Raw genomic sequence first — 12564 nt, 5'->3', positions numbered from 1 at the left:
TATATAATATTATTATTATATTATATTATATTATACTATATTATATATATATAAACTAAAAGTTGTAATATTTTCAAAGTAAGTAAGTTTGTATTTAAATTAACTAACATAGCACAAACAACATTTTCTCCAATATGTATTGTGAATGACTGCTCTAACTAACCAGTTTATTTGTTGCTGTCGCTTTCGGATGAACGTCGGATGAAGGTAGCTGCTAAAGAAGCAGATCACGGAATTCCCCTTCCAATCTCCTAATATCATGCGTGGAGTACTGATTACCCCTCAACACACTGTAAATTACATTGCGCTCTCATTAAGCTCTAATAGCATCTTATTACTCTAATTTACAGATATAGGTGTTTGAAGGGCTAGCTGTGGCACTCCATATCGCCGCTAACTCCGGGCTTATAGATTAGCGCTCTCCTTTACAATAATCAAACACTAACTGCAGGTAGTAATTTAGCACTCAAGATAATTACCACTAATGATCACATCGGTGTCTGCGTCAGGGGCCCGGGCGCGCGTGATTATGTGTATTCACGCAGCATGTTTGCGTTACAGTCTGACCGCTGTTGATTTGTGTGTGTGTGTCGGCATCAGTCATCAGGGCCGTTCAGCGGCAGTGTGCGGCGCAGTAGCTCATAACCCATTAGCCCGAATGTGGGGAGGTAGCTGGCCCTGCGTTGGATTTATCACGCTCTCCCCGGGTGATTGTCCAACACGGCTTTCCTGTAGCTCTGACAATAGGCCTGGGATTAACGGGGCCTGTCAGTTTCCCCCACACTAGAGATCTTTTTGTCCTTGTTAAAAGCTCCTCTAATTAGCGCAGAGGGGCTTCACTGCTATCTGCTATCGCTCAGACACACAACGGGGTTACGCCGGAAAAAAACGAAGACATTTGTCCTTTCGGTTTCTATGGCCAGCACACCCACGCGCACACAAAAGCCCCTCACGGCCTGGGAGATATCAGCCTTCCTTCTTTCTTTAGCTTTTAGCACACCGATCATAGATCTTATTCATGGCCTGTATTGCCTTATCGCGGTCTTGGTTTTAATGAGACATAATAAGGGGGACATTTTGTAGCAACACACGGCTCTTTTTTATTTGCTGAAGCGTATCTGCCTTTTTCTCTCTCTCTCTCCCTCCCGCTCTCGCCAGCTCCCACTTGGCAGATGAATCATATCTCTCTCCCTACATATGCTAAAGCCATGTAATTACAGACCACCTTAAATACAACAAGTCTTAAAGCTGTCGCCAGAATTACCCTGAAACAAGGCGGGTGGCTCTGTAACCAAGCTGTCACTGTTAAAATTAATTTATCATGGGATTTGGTTAAAAAGGAGGGTGAGAAAGAGCGGTGAGATAATTTGGCAGGGAAAGGCCAGTGGCTGTAACAATTTAAATTCGAAAAGGCACAGAATAACTGGAATTAAAAATAAGTAAGAACATGGTAGGATTTCGAGGCATTCGAAAACTGTACCTTTTCTGTCGCTGGGGTGGTACCCTAAGGATCCGTTTTGTACCTAATACAATGTATACCTTTTGGGTACAGTTCTGTACATTAAGGATCTATTGTGTACCTTTAAAGGTACGATTAACAGTTTTGCACCGCTAAAATTTAACTGGTACAAAGTTGTTCCTAAGATAGGTCCTTAGGGTATAATATTGTACCCTAAAAGGTACGACATTTTAATGTCGCCAGCATTAGATTTTGTACCTTTTTTCTGACAGTGTAGGTCCTAATTGGTCAAACTTTTTTGTGTCTAATAGCCATGTTCTCATCCACACAAATGTGTGTTTTAATAGATGTGCATCTAAAGTTGGGTACATAAGTGTGTTTCCCCCCTCCTTCCCGCTGCTGAAGGCTTTAATTCATCAGCAGGCCGCCTGATTGATCTTCTTCTCATGGGCCGCTGCTGATGCTGCAGAGCGCATGTGGATGTCTGGCAGAATAAAGAGTAGCAGTTGTGTGGCTGGCTGTGAGAGTGGAGGGGACATTTTTTAAAACGTATTAATCGCCCTGCCTGATCAGACCCTGAATGCTGCAGACAGGTCCTGTCAAAGGGGGAGAGAGAGACGGAGAGGGTCTGTAGGACCAAGTGAGGCTTTGGAGTCTCGGAAGGGCTGCTACTCACTCCTACAAGCATAGCTGAATCCCTGTATTTCCAAACAATATACACACGCAGGCGGCATGCATAGCAGCACACGGCTAATCGTAATCGGGCTTCGATATCAGCAATTCCCCGAACGTGAAACAAGCTCTGCGAAGGAAAACCAATTTGTCATAGTTATGTTTTCACTTCCCTCTTTATGTTATTTGTATTGCCCTCAAAGCTACGTGATTAATACGTTATAATGGCAGTATTATTTCACGTTTCCCATCTGCTTGTCTTTTTCCTTTTTTTGGGACACATACAATTCGATTCTTAATTGTAGAGGGACGCGGGCAGGAATAACAACGAGGTAACCACAGGAAGAATCGTAAGGCACGGAATTTTCAGGCGGAGGGAATTGCTATTGTGGTTATGGTACATCAGAGTTGGGTTGTATGGGTAAGTGACGGCTCTGTTAAAGACGTTTGTGGTTACACGCTACGCTACTGGTGGTGGATTAACCAATCAAATGTACCCTGCCAGAGATATTTTCAATGACATTTTTAATACATTTTTAACAAAACCACAACTATAAAATATGAAGGGGGAGAAGTAGAAGGGAAGATATTTCACGCCCATACTAAACTACACAAGCCTGGGCTACAGGTTAAACAGGCTTAAGTAAAGACTACATGATTTTTAAAGCACAAACTATTAATTGCTGGGCTATAAATGAAACATACCAAGGAACCCATCTCTGATTGAATGCCCATTAACTGGAATGGGGAAAGAGGGAGGACCCAAAGATAAGAAAAAAGAACAAGAATGAAAAGATTGTGTGGTCTGGGGTTCCACTACGCCGAGGACAGCACAAGGGAAGTGAAAGGAGGGAGCCAAGGTGGCGAATGAGAAGGGAAGGTGACAAGACATCAGGGAGAGGGCAATGAATTATTTATAAGGCCACTGATGGACAGGCTGAATACAAGAGAGAGAGAAAAAGGGGGACATAAGGATCAGTAGGGGAGGGGTGGACAGTAGAAACCACTCTTTCATGCTGTGCACACAAATATACACACATACAGAAACACACAAGCTGGCCAGCGAGGTAGTATGGTGGGTGAATGCACACTTTGATTCTTACAAACCAGAGGGGCATCGGAGATCACAAGGACGTGTGTGAGCGTATGCCCATGTCTCGGCTGTCCTAAAATCTGCCTGCATGAATTTCACCAGGGGGAATCTACCAGGTTAAAAAAATAAATAAGAGAACTGTCACCATTTTTCACAGTTCCTGGCCATAAGCAGACAGTATATTTAACCTCAGTTCCCTTACGGTGCGCTGGGTCTTGTTCAGGGCACGTGTGAGTGATGTAGTGCCGAGCGCCTGGAGCTCACGTGACCGCTCTGCAAGCACAGGGCCGGCGAGGGAGGCTAGGACTGGTTAAAGCTCAGATGATGAATATTTAACCCTTGTAGACGGGTGGTGGTTAATTTGTCAGGTCCGCTGGTTAAATGCCACCATTAGCATCGGGCCCCGATATTGACGGCTGGAGGCTGGAGGAGCAGATGATGGATGCATAACAGCCCAAACCAGACAGCCGGCTCATCACGTCGCTGTATCGACAGAATATTATTAACACAGCGCCAGAGCTGCTACAACAGGTATAAAGGCAAGAAAAAATCCCTGAGGGTGGACACATACATTGATACTCATACACACATGCACAAAGCTGATTATGTACTTACAAGCCTAACATAATAGCCAATTCTCATCATGTTTCTTTAAGAGCGAAATGTTAATTTATATCTGCCAGTGTTGATTTTGTATTTTTTTTAGCATTTTGCTATTTTTGAGCACCATAATCTCTTGCCACATCGACAACCTGATATTACTTTACACCATTTATGAAGTAAAACTAAGACACTTATAGGGCAAACAGTTTTTTATGTCTTTTACTTTTTGTGTAACATCTCTCAGCAGCTCAGGGCTGAAGTTGAGGGTCAGGTAAACCCCTCCTAGTATTGCACGCCCTGCCATTACACCGCACCACAAAACCTGAGCCCGACCCAAAAATGTCCCACCATGCACGCTGCCTGAGGAACGCAGACACCCCGCCAATTGCCCTGTTACTACGGATATAACACCAGGTTGCCATGTAAGGCCGTTTCTCCCCAGACACCTGCCACTGGTTCGGGCTCATAACATCTCTCCAGTTGTTACTGTGACATTGCTGCAAAGACAGGCAGTTTTAAAGCTCCACTTTACAGGCCCTTCTGCTATTCACACGGTATGTTTCATTGTCTGCTTCCAATGCTGATGCAAACGGCCTCTTACTGTCATTATGAGAATTCGGTTGGAGTCGTAACAGTTTGAAACAGATTGCTTGAAAATCCACCCAGGGAAAAAAGAGGAAAAATAAAACTCGCATTCTGGCGAGGCAAAAAACAAATCTTGTATTTCTTTGTGCATTAATCCGTGAAATACAAATACATCTGAGAAAACAAAGCGAAACATTCCTCCGTGTTCACCCCAGCTCGGCAAGTCATTGGTGGTAGGTCTGTTGAAGCCTGACTAAACAAACAGTCTTGTTTAAAAAACAAACCTTGGTCTTTCTCTCGCTTCTTTGGGTCCTACTAACCAAAAAACTGCATACAAGTCTCCTTATGTTAAATGTTATGGCTTCTGCATTAAAACCTCAAATTATTTTTACACACATGTGAGCATGAACATGAATGAAAGACTGTCTGCATGTCTGTCTCTCTCCACACATAATCTGGTGAACTGAAGGACAGACTCACACACAGAGGCACAGGCCACGCTCCCTTGATACTGTTTGTTTGCACAAAAGGTCTTTGCATTTCGAGGCTCCCTGCGTATTTGTGGGGACCAATAAATAAAAGGAGTCATGCATAGAGGGCCCGGATCCACCCTGCAAAGCCCCACAAAGCAATCCGGACACACATGCAATCCCAAAAAATGAGCACATTTAAAGCCAAGGCCCCACAAGAGGAGCAAACACGCTGTCATACATGTGCAGAAAAATGGTCTGGTATTGAGCGACCTGCAGAGACGGCCCTCTTCTATCTGTACGGGGGGAGCGGAGGGGGCTGGTGCCTTTTGATTATTTGCACTTGTTTGATGTCCCCGTAAGAAGGACAGAAAGGAGATGTGTTTAACTTCTAGAAGAGAGCATCATGCTGTGTCCAGGCTATACAGCCACTATCGCTAAACCCCACTCAGCCTGCCGCTTGTTAGACAGAGCTCAAAAAAATCAATATAACTTTGAATGGAGGTCAGAGGGTTGGCTGCTTTGGGAGAAGTGACAGATTTGCTCTCTTTTGCTCTCTAAGATCCCCCCTCCCTGCCCAGACCCCATTCGTAGGCTTGACTGCGCCCCCCCCCCATTTCCCCAGAGCAATGGATGCCGCACATTCTGCCGTGGGGATGTGGTATTAGACGGCCCGTATCCAAATGGCACCCGCAGAGCCGCGCGAGCAACGGAGCCAGGGGCCGACATGACTGCAGGATTACACAGCAGCAGGTGTGAAACACAGCTTAACTCACAAAAGCTATATACACACACACACTTAGCTTATTTCAGATGGGGCGGGAGGGTTTGGGGGACATTCAATAAAGTAAGAGTTCAGATTAGCCCCCGATCGCCACTTTTAGGTGCCATTTTCAATGGCGACAATTTTCAGCTCTGCAGTGTTGAAATTGTCGGGCCCGGGTCTGTAGGCGCACAGGCTGAAAATGGCCAACTGAAGGGGGGCGGTTAGGAGCTTTGATAGGGGTGAAGTGGAGGGGGTCTCTGGTTAAGAAGATTTCTGACCCCCCGGAGGAGAAGGGCTCAAAGAGCGTCTGTGCTCTTTGATGTGTCACAAAAAATAAACGTGCTCGCACACGCGACTTGCACAAATACACGGATAGAGCGCTCGGTGCATGACATCACACTATCCCTGTTTCGTCCGCTGTCCAATACTGTATCATTCACAATGAGTAGACACGAAAAGGAACAAAGAACAATAAAGGAAATCGGTAAATCAATAGTGACCAAATAAGCAAAAACTAAAGATTGTCTCAGGTGTTGTGCCACCAAACAGAATCACAACAATAATGATTTCTGAACACTGTCTATTCTGTCATTGGCTGAATCAAACCGATGCTCCAACCCAAAAAACGCCATTGGTGGAGGCATTGTTAATGTGTCAAGCTAGTTGAAATGCTCGAACTAATGCAACAATAAAAACAACATTTACGATGAAATCAACCCATATTGCTTTCTTATACACAGTCAAAAATAAAAGTTTAAAAGTTCTTTAAAAAGGTCGTAATATGTACAATTAAGGTATAGATATGTACCATTGAGGTACCAATATGTATTTTTGAAATGGCAGTATGTACCTCTGATGTACTAATATGCACCCTTTAAATTATTTTATAAAGTAAGAATTTTAATACAGACTAAAATAACTCTAACCATGTTGTAATTCAAATAATATTAATATATAAATTGAGCATTATCTTTGTTAATTCTTTTCAATGCACCATTCATAAAACAATTAATATCTCGAAAGATGATGCTACAATACTACAAGCGGCCCTGACTCTGTTTCAAAGCACATGGTTCAATTACAGCATCGCACCAATTGACAGGATAATATGACCATGGATCTATGCTCGCAAAACGAAAGGAATAGTAAAAAGGAGAAAGGAACGAGAGACGATGAAAGAGGGAGGGAGTGGAGAAGATCAGGACAGGCCCATTTGTAATGTATACTACAGGAGGCATTGATGATCGCAATTATCAAATAGCTGTTTTAAAAGGCCATTGATTGGTGTCATTAACTCAGTGAGTGTTTACTGATTGCTGCATTTGCACGATCACTCATGCTGGGAGCTGGCGCATCTGTTCTGTGTAGCCCTGAAGAGAAGGCCATCAAAGTAAGGTTTAGCTCGCACACTTCCAGCTGGCACACACGCAGAATGAATCTAGAGTTAGAGCGCGCGCACAGTTTTCAAAGCACAGATTAATAAAACGCAAGCTAAAATGCACATACCCACACTGGCTGGCATACGGGACACTTATCTACTCATATATTTCATTATGTCAAAAGCCTTGTTAGGACAAAACTGCGAACCACATCAAGGGAGGGGGGATTTCTGAAGTGCCTACTTTAACTGGTTTCTCCCAGGCAGCCTGGCTACTGGCCCACCCCGAACGGCCTGCTTTATTGGCATGTAAAAGACCAGCTTCAGGGTCTGGCCAGAGAGTCCAGACTGACAACTGCACCAGGGTTTCAGCTTCCTTACAGACCTTTCACTAACCTCACCCCGCCACGACAACCAGCTGCCACTGTGCTCTTATCGGAGGACCGCCTCTCAGTCACCACAACAAACAAGCCCCCTACATCTACCACACAACCACCCACAGAAACATAGAGAGGTTGAGAGAGACAATAGGTGACAGCAAAGGCGAAAACATACTGCCTTTGTAGGGTGTATATGGAAGGCCTTTCAAAATGTAACGCTTGCATTGTGACACCTTGTCCAATCCAAGATGCCTGGATGGATTTTGAAGGCATCTTTTGCTGGATGTGATTTTCGACAATCCTAAATGTGCCATTGGGTGGCTTTTAAATACTCAATTAGTAAACTGAAATAAACATTTAATATTTGCTTGGTTATCTTACTTTAATTCATTCTTGATCTTTAGATGTCACGTCAACTCAGAAGGTACCTTCACGCACTGTTGTCTATTTAGTCACTGACTGACTGTGCAGGTGTCTTAAGTTTCATACTGAGCCAGAGAAAGTAAGAGGAAATGGAAATGAAACTAAGGAGAGATCAAAATACGGCAGTAATCGAACACAAGAACTTTTACGCTTTCTTTCAAGCTCTCACTTCTCATACCATGTTCCTCTCACACTTTCTTTCCGAATAAAAATCCCTCAGTGTGGTCACACCTGAGAGGGGGCGAGTGATACACTCTCATTTTCGCCATCCCAGCTGTGGCTTAACACGTCTCTGAAACGTAACCACAGCGACAGACGCGATAGTCAGTCGCAGACAGTCAGGCGCAGTGACAGCCATTGAATTTAAATATGAGCTAGCTGCTGCGGGAGGATGCACAATTAGAATGCAGGATTGGATCAATAGGCGTGCTGACAGATGGATTACTAAGGTAAATAGATGATACATGCTGCTAAATAATTAATCGGGCCTTCACGAGCGCCTGGACAGAGAGTGACGGGAAGAAGGAACAAAATGGCAACACTTTCTAATGTGTGCCGGCTATTGGCATTCCGGAGGGGCGCGCGTGTCTCCATGCAGATTCTCCCAAGCTGCCTTTTCCGCCCCGGGTCTCACCGATTGGTAATGAGCGATGATAACACGTACGCGGCCCCTCAGAAGTAATAAAGCAGAGCTTGGAGGTTTGTTAGCACGTAAAAACAAACAACATCCCAGTTGAAAGAAACAACCTAAACCAGCCTGAGGTGGTTAGCTGGTTTTCCAAACCTAGGCCAAGCCGGTTGCTAATATTTAGAGAGCAGTAGCTCTTCCATTAAAGGCATTGCTCATGCAAACCTTTGTTTTAATCTTTGAGCACCATGTCAGCCTTCGCTAAACTCCCAGTGCTGCCAGAAGCCCGTAATCACTTCTGTTCAATAATTCACATTTAAGGAAAGCAATAAATATATACGGCGTGTGTGTCCTTTAGCCAAGCCTGCTTTTTGGAAACAAGTCTGTCACAGAAGACTGCACTCGCACACGGAGAGAAGATTAGATTACGGGGATGAGCGAGGAAGTGAAAGAGAGCGAGAGAAGGATCAAGAGATGGTGGTTCGAGCAGGCTGGCTGGGGTGGGTGTGCTGTGATCTGGGTGGTGAACCTGTTAGCGAGAGTGAAGTTTCATCCCCTGCCTCTTTAAAGGACTCGGGGGAAGATGTTTTCAGCACATCTGCATTAGTCGGGGATATAAAGGAGAGGTTCAAGCTTGATACAAGGTGGTTTCTGGTGGCCCAGAACCAAACTCGGATGCGCTGATGGATGGCCTGCTGTGGTACCATGACCCCGGGGCGTCTCTAGAACGGAACAAGTGCCAGCTGCGCGGTTCTACGGGACTCAGAGGACGGCTTTTATAGCAAATTGTGACATCATCACAAGGCCCACATCCAGGCCATGGGAACGCGTCTGACCTAGAGCCTGGGAGTCTGGTGCGTATGTTTGTATGACAGAACACCCATGCAGCTGCACGCGCACATCTGCCAAAAGCTTGCATCCTTGAATGGAAATAATATGAGTTCGATTCTTACTACATATAAACAAGAGCAATAAACAATTTCATACCAAACAAGTGCTATTTTTGCCATGCAATAGTACGTTCACGAATATTGCGTGGTAGCGTATGACATCATCACGTTCTACATCAACATACTAGTTCTCTCCGAATCCAGGTGTCTAATTTTATTTCCCGATCATTTCCCTTACAGTGGATCCGTACACACCAGCCTGTGTCCAATTCAAGTGGGCCTGCCAACAAAGCTCAGGCAGGAAGCGCTAATCCTTGATCTGCATCATGCCGCAACAATGGACCAGCCCAGCGCTCCCTTACACCGCAACTACACACAGCCATGGCCTGCTGCACTGACACCTGCTGTCCTTTGCCAAGGGGGGAGGGCGAACTGGCAAAAAGGTACAAGACTTCTCTGCTTTATTCTAAACTGTATTGCTCAGTTTTTTATCATTTACAAAACATCTCCCTTTAATCTCACTTATTATGATATCAGCTTCATATGTGATTTCTTGGTCTTATATGTTATAATGTCATTCTAAAAAGCAGATTAAAATGGCTACAGCTAAGGGAAGCAAAAAAGATCAGTAGCAAGAGACGGTAAGACAGGGATGGATGGAGGGTGGTGGGGGTACTGGCAGGGAGGCAACATGAGAGGACAAGCCTTTTAACATCTGGGTAAGCACAGACGAGCAGCCATCTAATTATTAGAACACTCTTACTTAACTTAACCTCACCACTAGACCGTGACAGAGAGAGAGAGAGAGAGAGAGAGAGAGAGAGAGAGAGAGAGAGAGAGAGAGAAAGAGAAAGAGAGAGAGACAGAGAGCAGAAACCAGAACAGGAGGATGGGGGGATTTTTGCTGGAATGACAATGTTGATCCTCCTTAACTCTTCACATGCCGGAAATAAGCGACAACAGTGCCTGTCTGTTTGAGACCATGATTTACTAGCAAAGTCAAGTAAATAATCCAATATCAAAACAGTTATACTTGATTGATTTTTGTAGTTACTTTAATCATTTATTTACAATGTTAAAATAGTCTTTAACTAAATAAAGTTGGTTTAGCATTATTCATCCTCTTCCCAGCAAGCACAGGGGCATGAATTAGCATTGTATGCTAATAAAAAATGTACTCTGAGAAAATATAATTTTAGAAAGTATGACTAAGAACATAGAAATAGTGAATATGTGACCAAATGGTGTGCATGTAATTTATTTATTTATCTATTTATTTTTGCGAATACCAGTTTTGTCTATTATGATGTCTCTCGACGCACTTGCGATTTGCCACTTCTACAGCGACTGTTTCCCAAAGTTTTCGATACATCCGAAAGAAAAGCACACACACACAAACACGCAACTGACATCTGCTCTCTGCCAAAAAAAAAAAAAAAACGAAAAAAAACAACAACGACTGTGTGTTTTAACAGCTGTCAGTGCGCACGGCTCTTTAAAGCTTTTGAAAGGGAAAAGACGGCGGAATAACTACACACTCTGACAGATCTGTGCGGCCCAATCGAAAACATGAAAACAAGAATCAATCACGCAGATGGTGTAGGGAGTGAGGAGAAAGCCGTAGAAAGAAAAAGCAACAGAGAAAGAGCAAATAATTAAAGGCTCGAATCCGATGGCTGACTGGCAACAACAAAGCTAGGCAGAGACAGTGAGACGCAAGGCAAAAATAACTATGCAAGCTAACACAATGCATCTCCGTGCTACTGCTCAGCAGCCGTGTAAATTAGAGGACGAGCCCTGCCAGGTTTGCCGCTGTAACAATATATCCTCACGACTGACGCGTTCGGAAAGGAGAATCTTTTAACATGTGTTGATGCGCACTGTAATCGGTGCACTATATCGACCAGAGCAGAAATCATTTGAAGTTCAGAAGGAGATGTACAGGTGAAAGACGGGCGGACGGTGGCCCGCTCGAATCCGGGCGGCTCGCTGCTGGGGCGTCCGGGGTTAAGCGGGGAGCTGCCAGCCACCCAGTTGCCCGTAAATCAGTGGGGATTTATGGAGACAGGCCCACACGGCTCACGAGCCGGTCACGTCAGGAAGGAAGCCCGTGCGCTGTGTTGTCTTAAGGATTTTTTTCCCTTTATTTCAGCTGCTCAGGAAGGCAGCTGCGGTCTGCATTTCAGCTCACGGCGCTCCTGATTGCTCATCCCTTGCCTTTCATAAGTTTTTTTTATCTTTCCTTCATCTCGTTCTTGTCTTTCCAAACCGTCCAAGACTTTCTCTCTCTCTCTACAGTCTTGTTTTTTCTACCTATCACGGTTAGTTTGGAAGACACTGGCTACATTGTCTTTCTCTGTTTATCTCATGCATCTTGTGTTGGGTCAGGTTCAGTGCTCGATTTCATCCTGCTAATGTGTGCGAGAGAAGAAACAAACAAGCTCACACTGGAAAATGAACACTTTAACACACCTTATAACACATACAGTATGATAAAAAGTAATAAAATGGTCACCATAGCTTACTATTGTATATTCATTATAATTTGTAAGCAACGTCCTGTAAGTCAGCACCATGGATAACTGTGATAATGTGACTCTATGAACAAGATTTGAGCTATATATAGTATATAACTACAAAGATAGTCTATGTCATGACTTCATGTTGCGGTGTACTGCTCATCACCATATGGGCTGAGACTCACACCGACTGCAGTACAGTGCAGATTTGGAGCTTAACACCCGGAGAGAGGACAGAGTTCCTGACAACCAGCAGCATGATACCCAGTCAAGGGGAACCCAATTTAAGTCTCTTCTACAACACTGCTGGAAATTCAATTGCATTAGAGCCCTTGGTGGGCCTAAGGTTTAATCTAATTAGATTCAGCTTCAAAAGAGAGAAAGAGAGAGAGAGAGTCAGAGACTGAGAAGGCAAAACTGCCTCTAAATCATTGTATTTTAAAACTCTCTCTCTCTCTCTCTCTGTTCTCCCCAAAGAGGAGGCTAAGGCTTTCCCATCCTTTCCGCCACCCTAATCCCCTCTCATTTCAGCAAGAGAACCCGTCGTTCTTATCTGATAGTATGAATGTCAGATTACAGCCCATTGAGAGACTTGGATTATACCTGGATTGGCCCACGAAAGCCACTATCTGTGCTTAATCTGAGCCGTGGGTGAAGGTGTTATAATTCCTCTACCAGAACGGACTGTGTCGCCGCTT

At 44.3% G+C, this 12564-nt stretch overlaps 1 protein-coding gene across 7 annotated transcripts in view; it reads right to left on the bottom strand.

The window, feature by feature from the left end:
* The window catches only part of rnf220a (ring finger protein 220a), a 125480-nt gene that overhangs the window by 100965 nt on the left and 11951 nt on the right, over window positions 1–12564 (bottom strand). The gene's annotated exons all lie outside the window — the stretch shown is intronic.

This window comes from Paramisgurnus dabryanus, chromosome 6 (assembly GCF_030506205.2).
Source record: "Paramisgurnus dabryanus chromosome 6, PD_genome_1.1, whole genome shotgun sequence".
Taxonomy (NCBI): domain Eukaryota; kingdom Metazoa; phylum Chordata; class Actinopteri; order Cypriniformes; family Cobitidae; genus Paramisgurnus; species Paramisgurnus dabryanus.
This window is presented reverse-complemented; position numbering and strand designations above follow the sequence as displayed.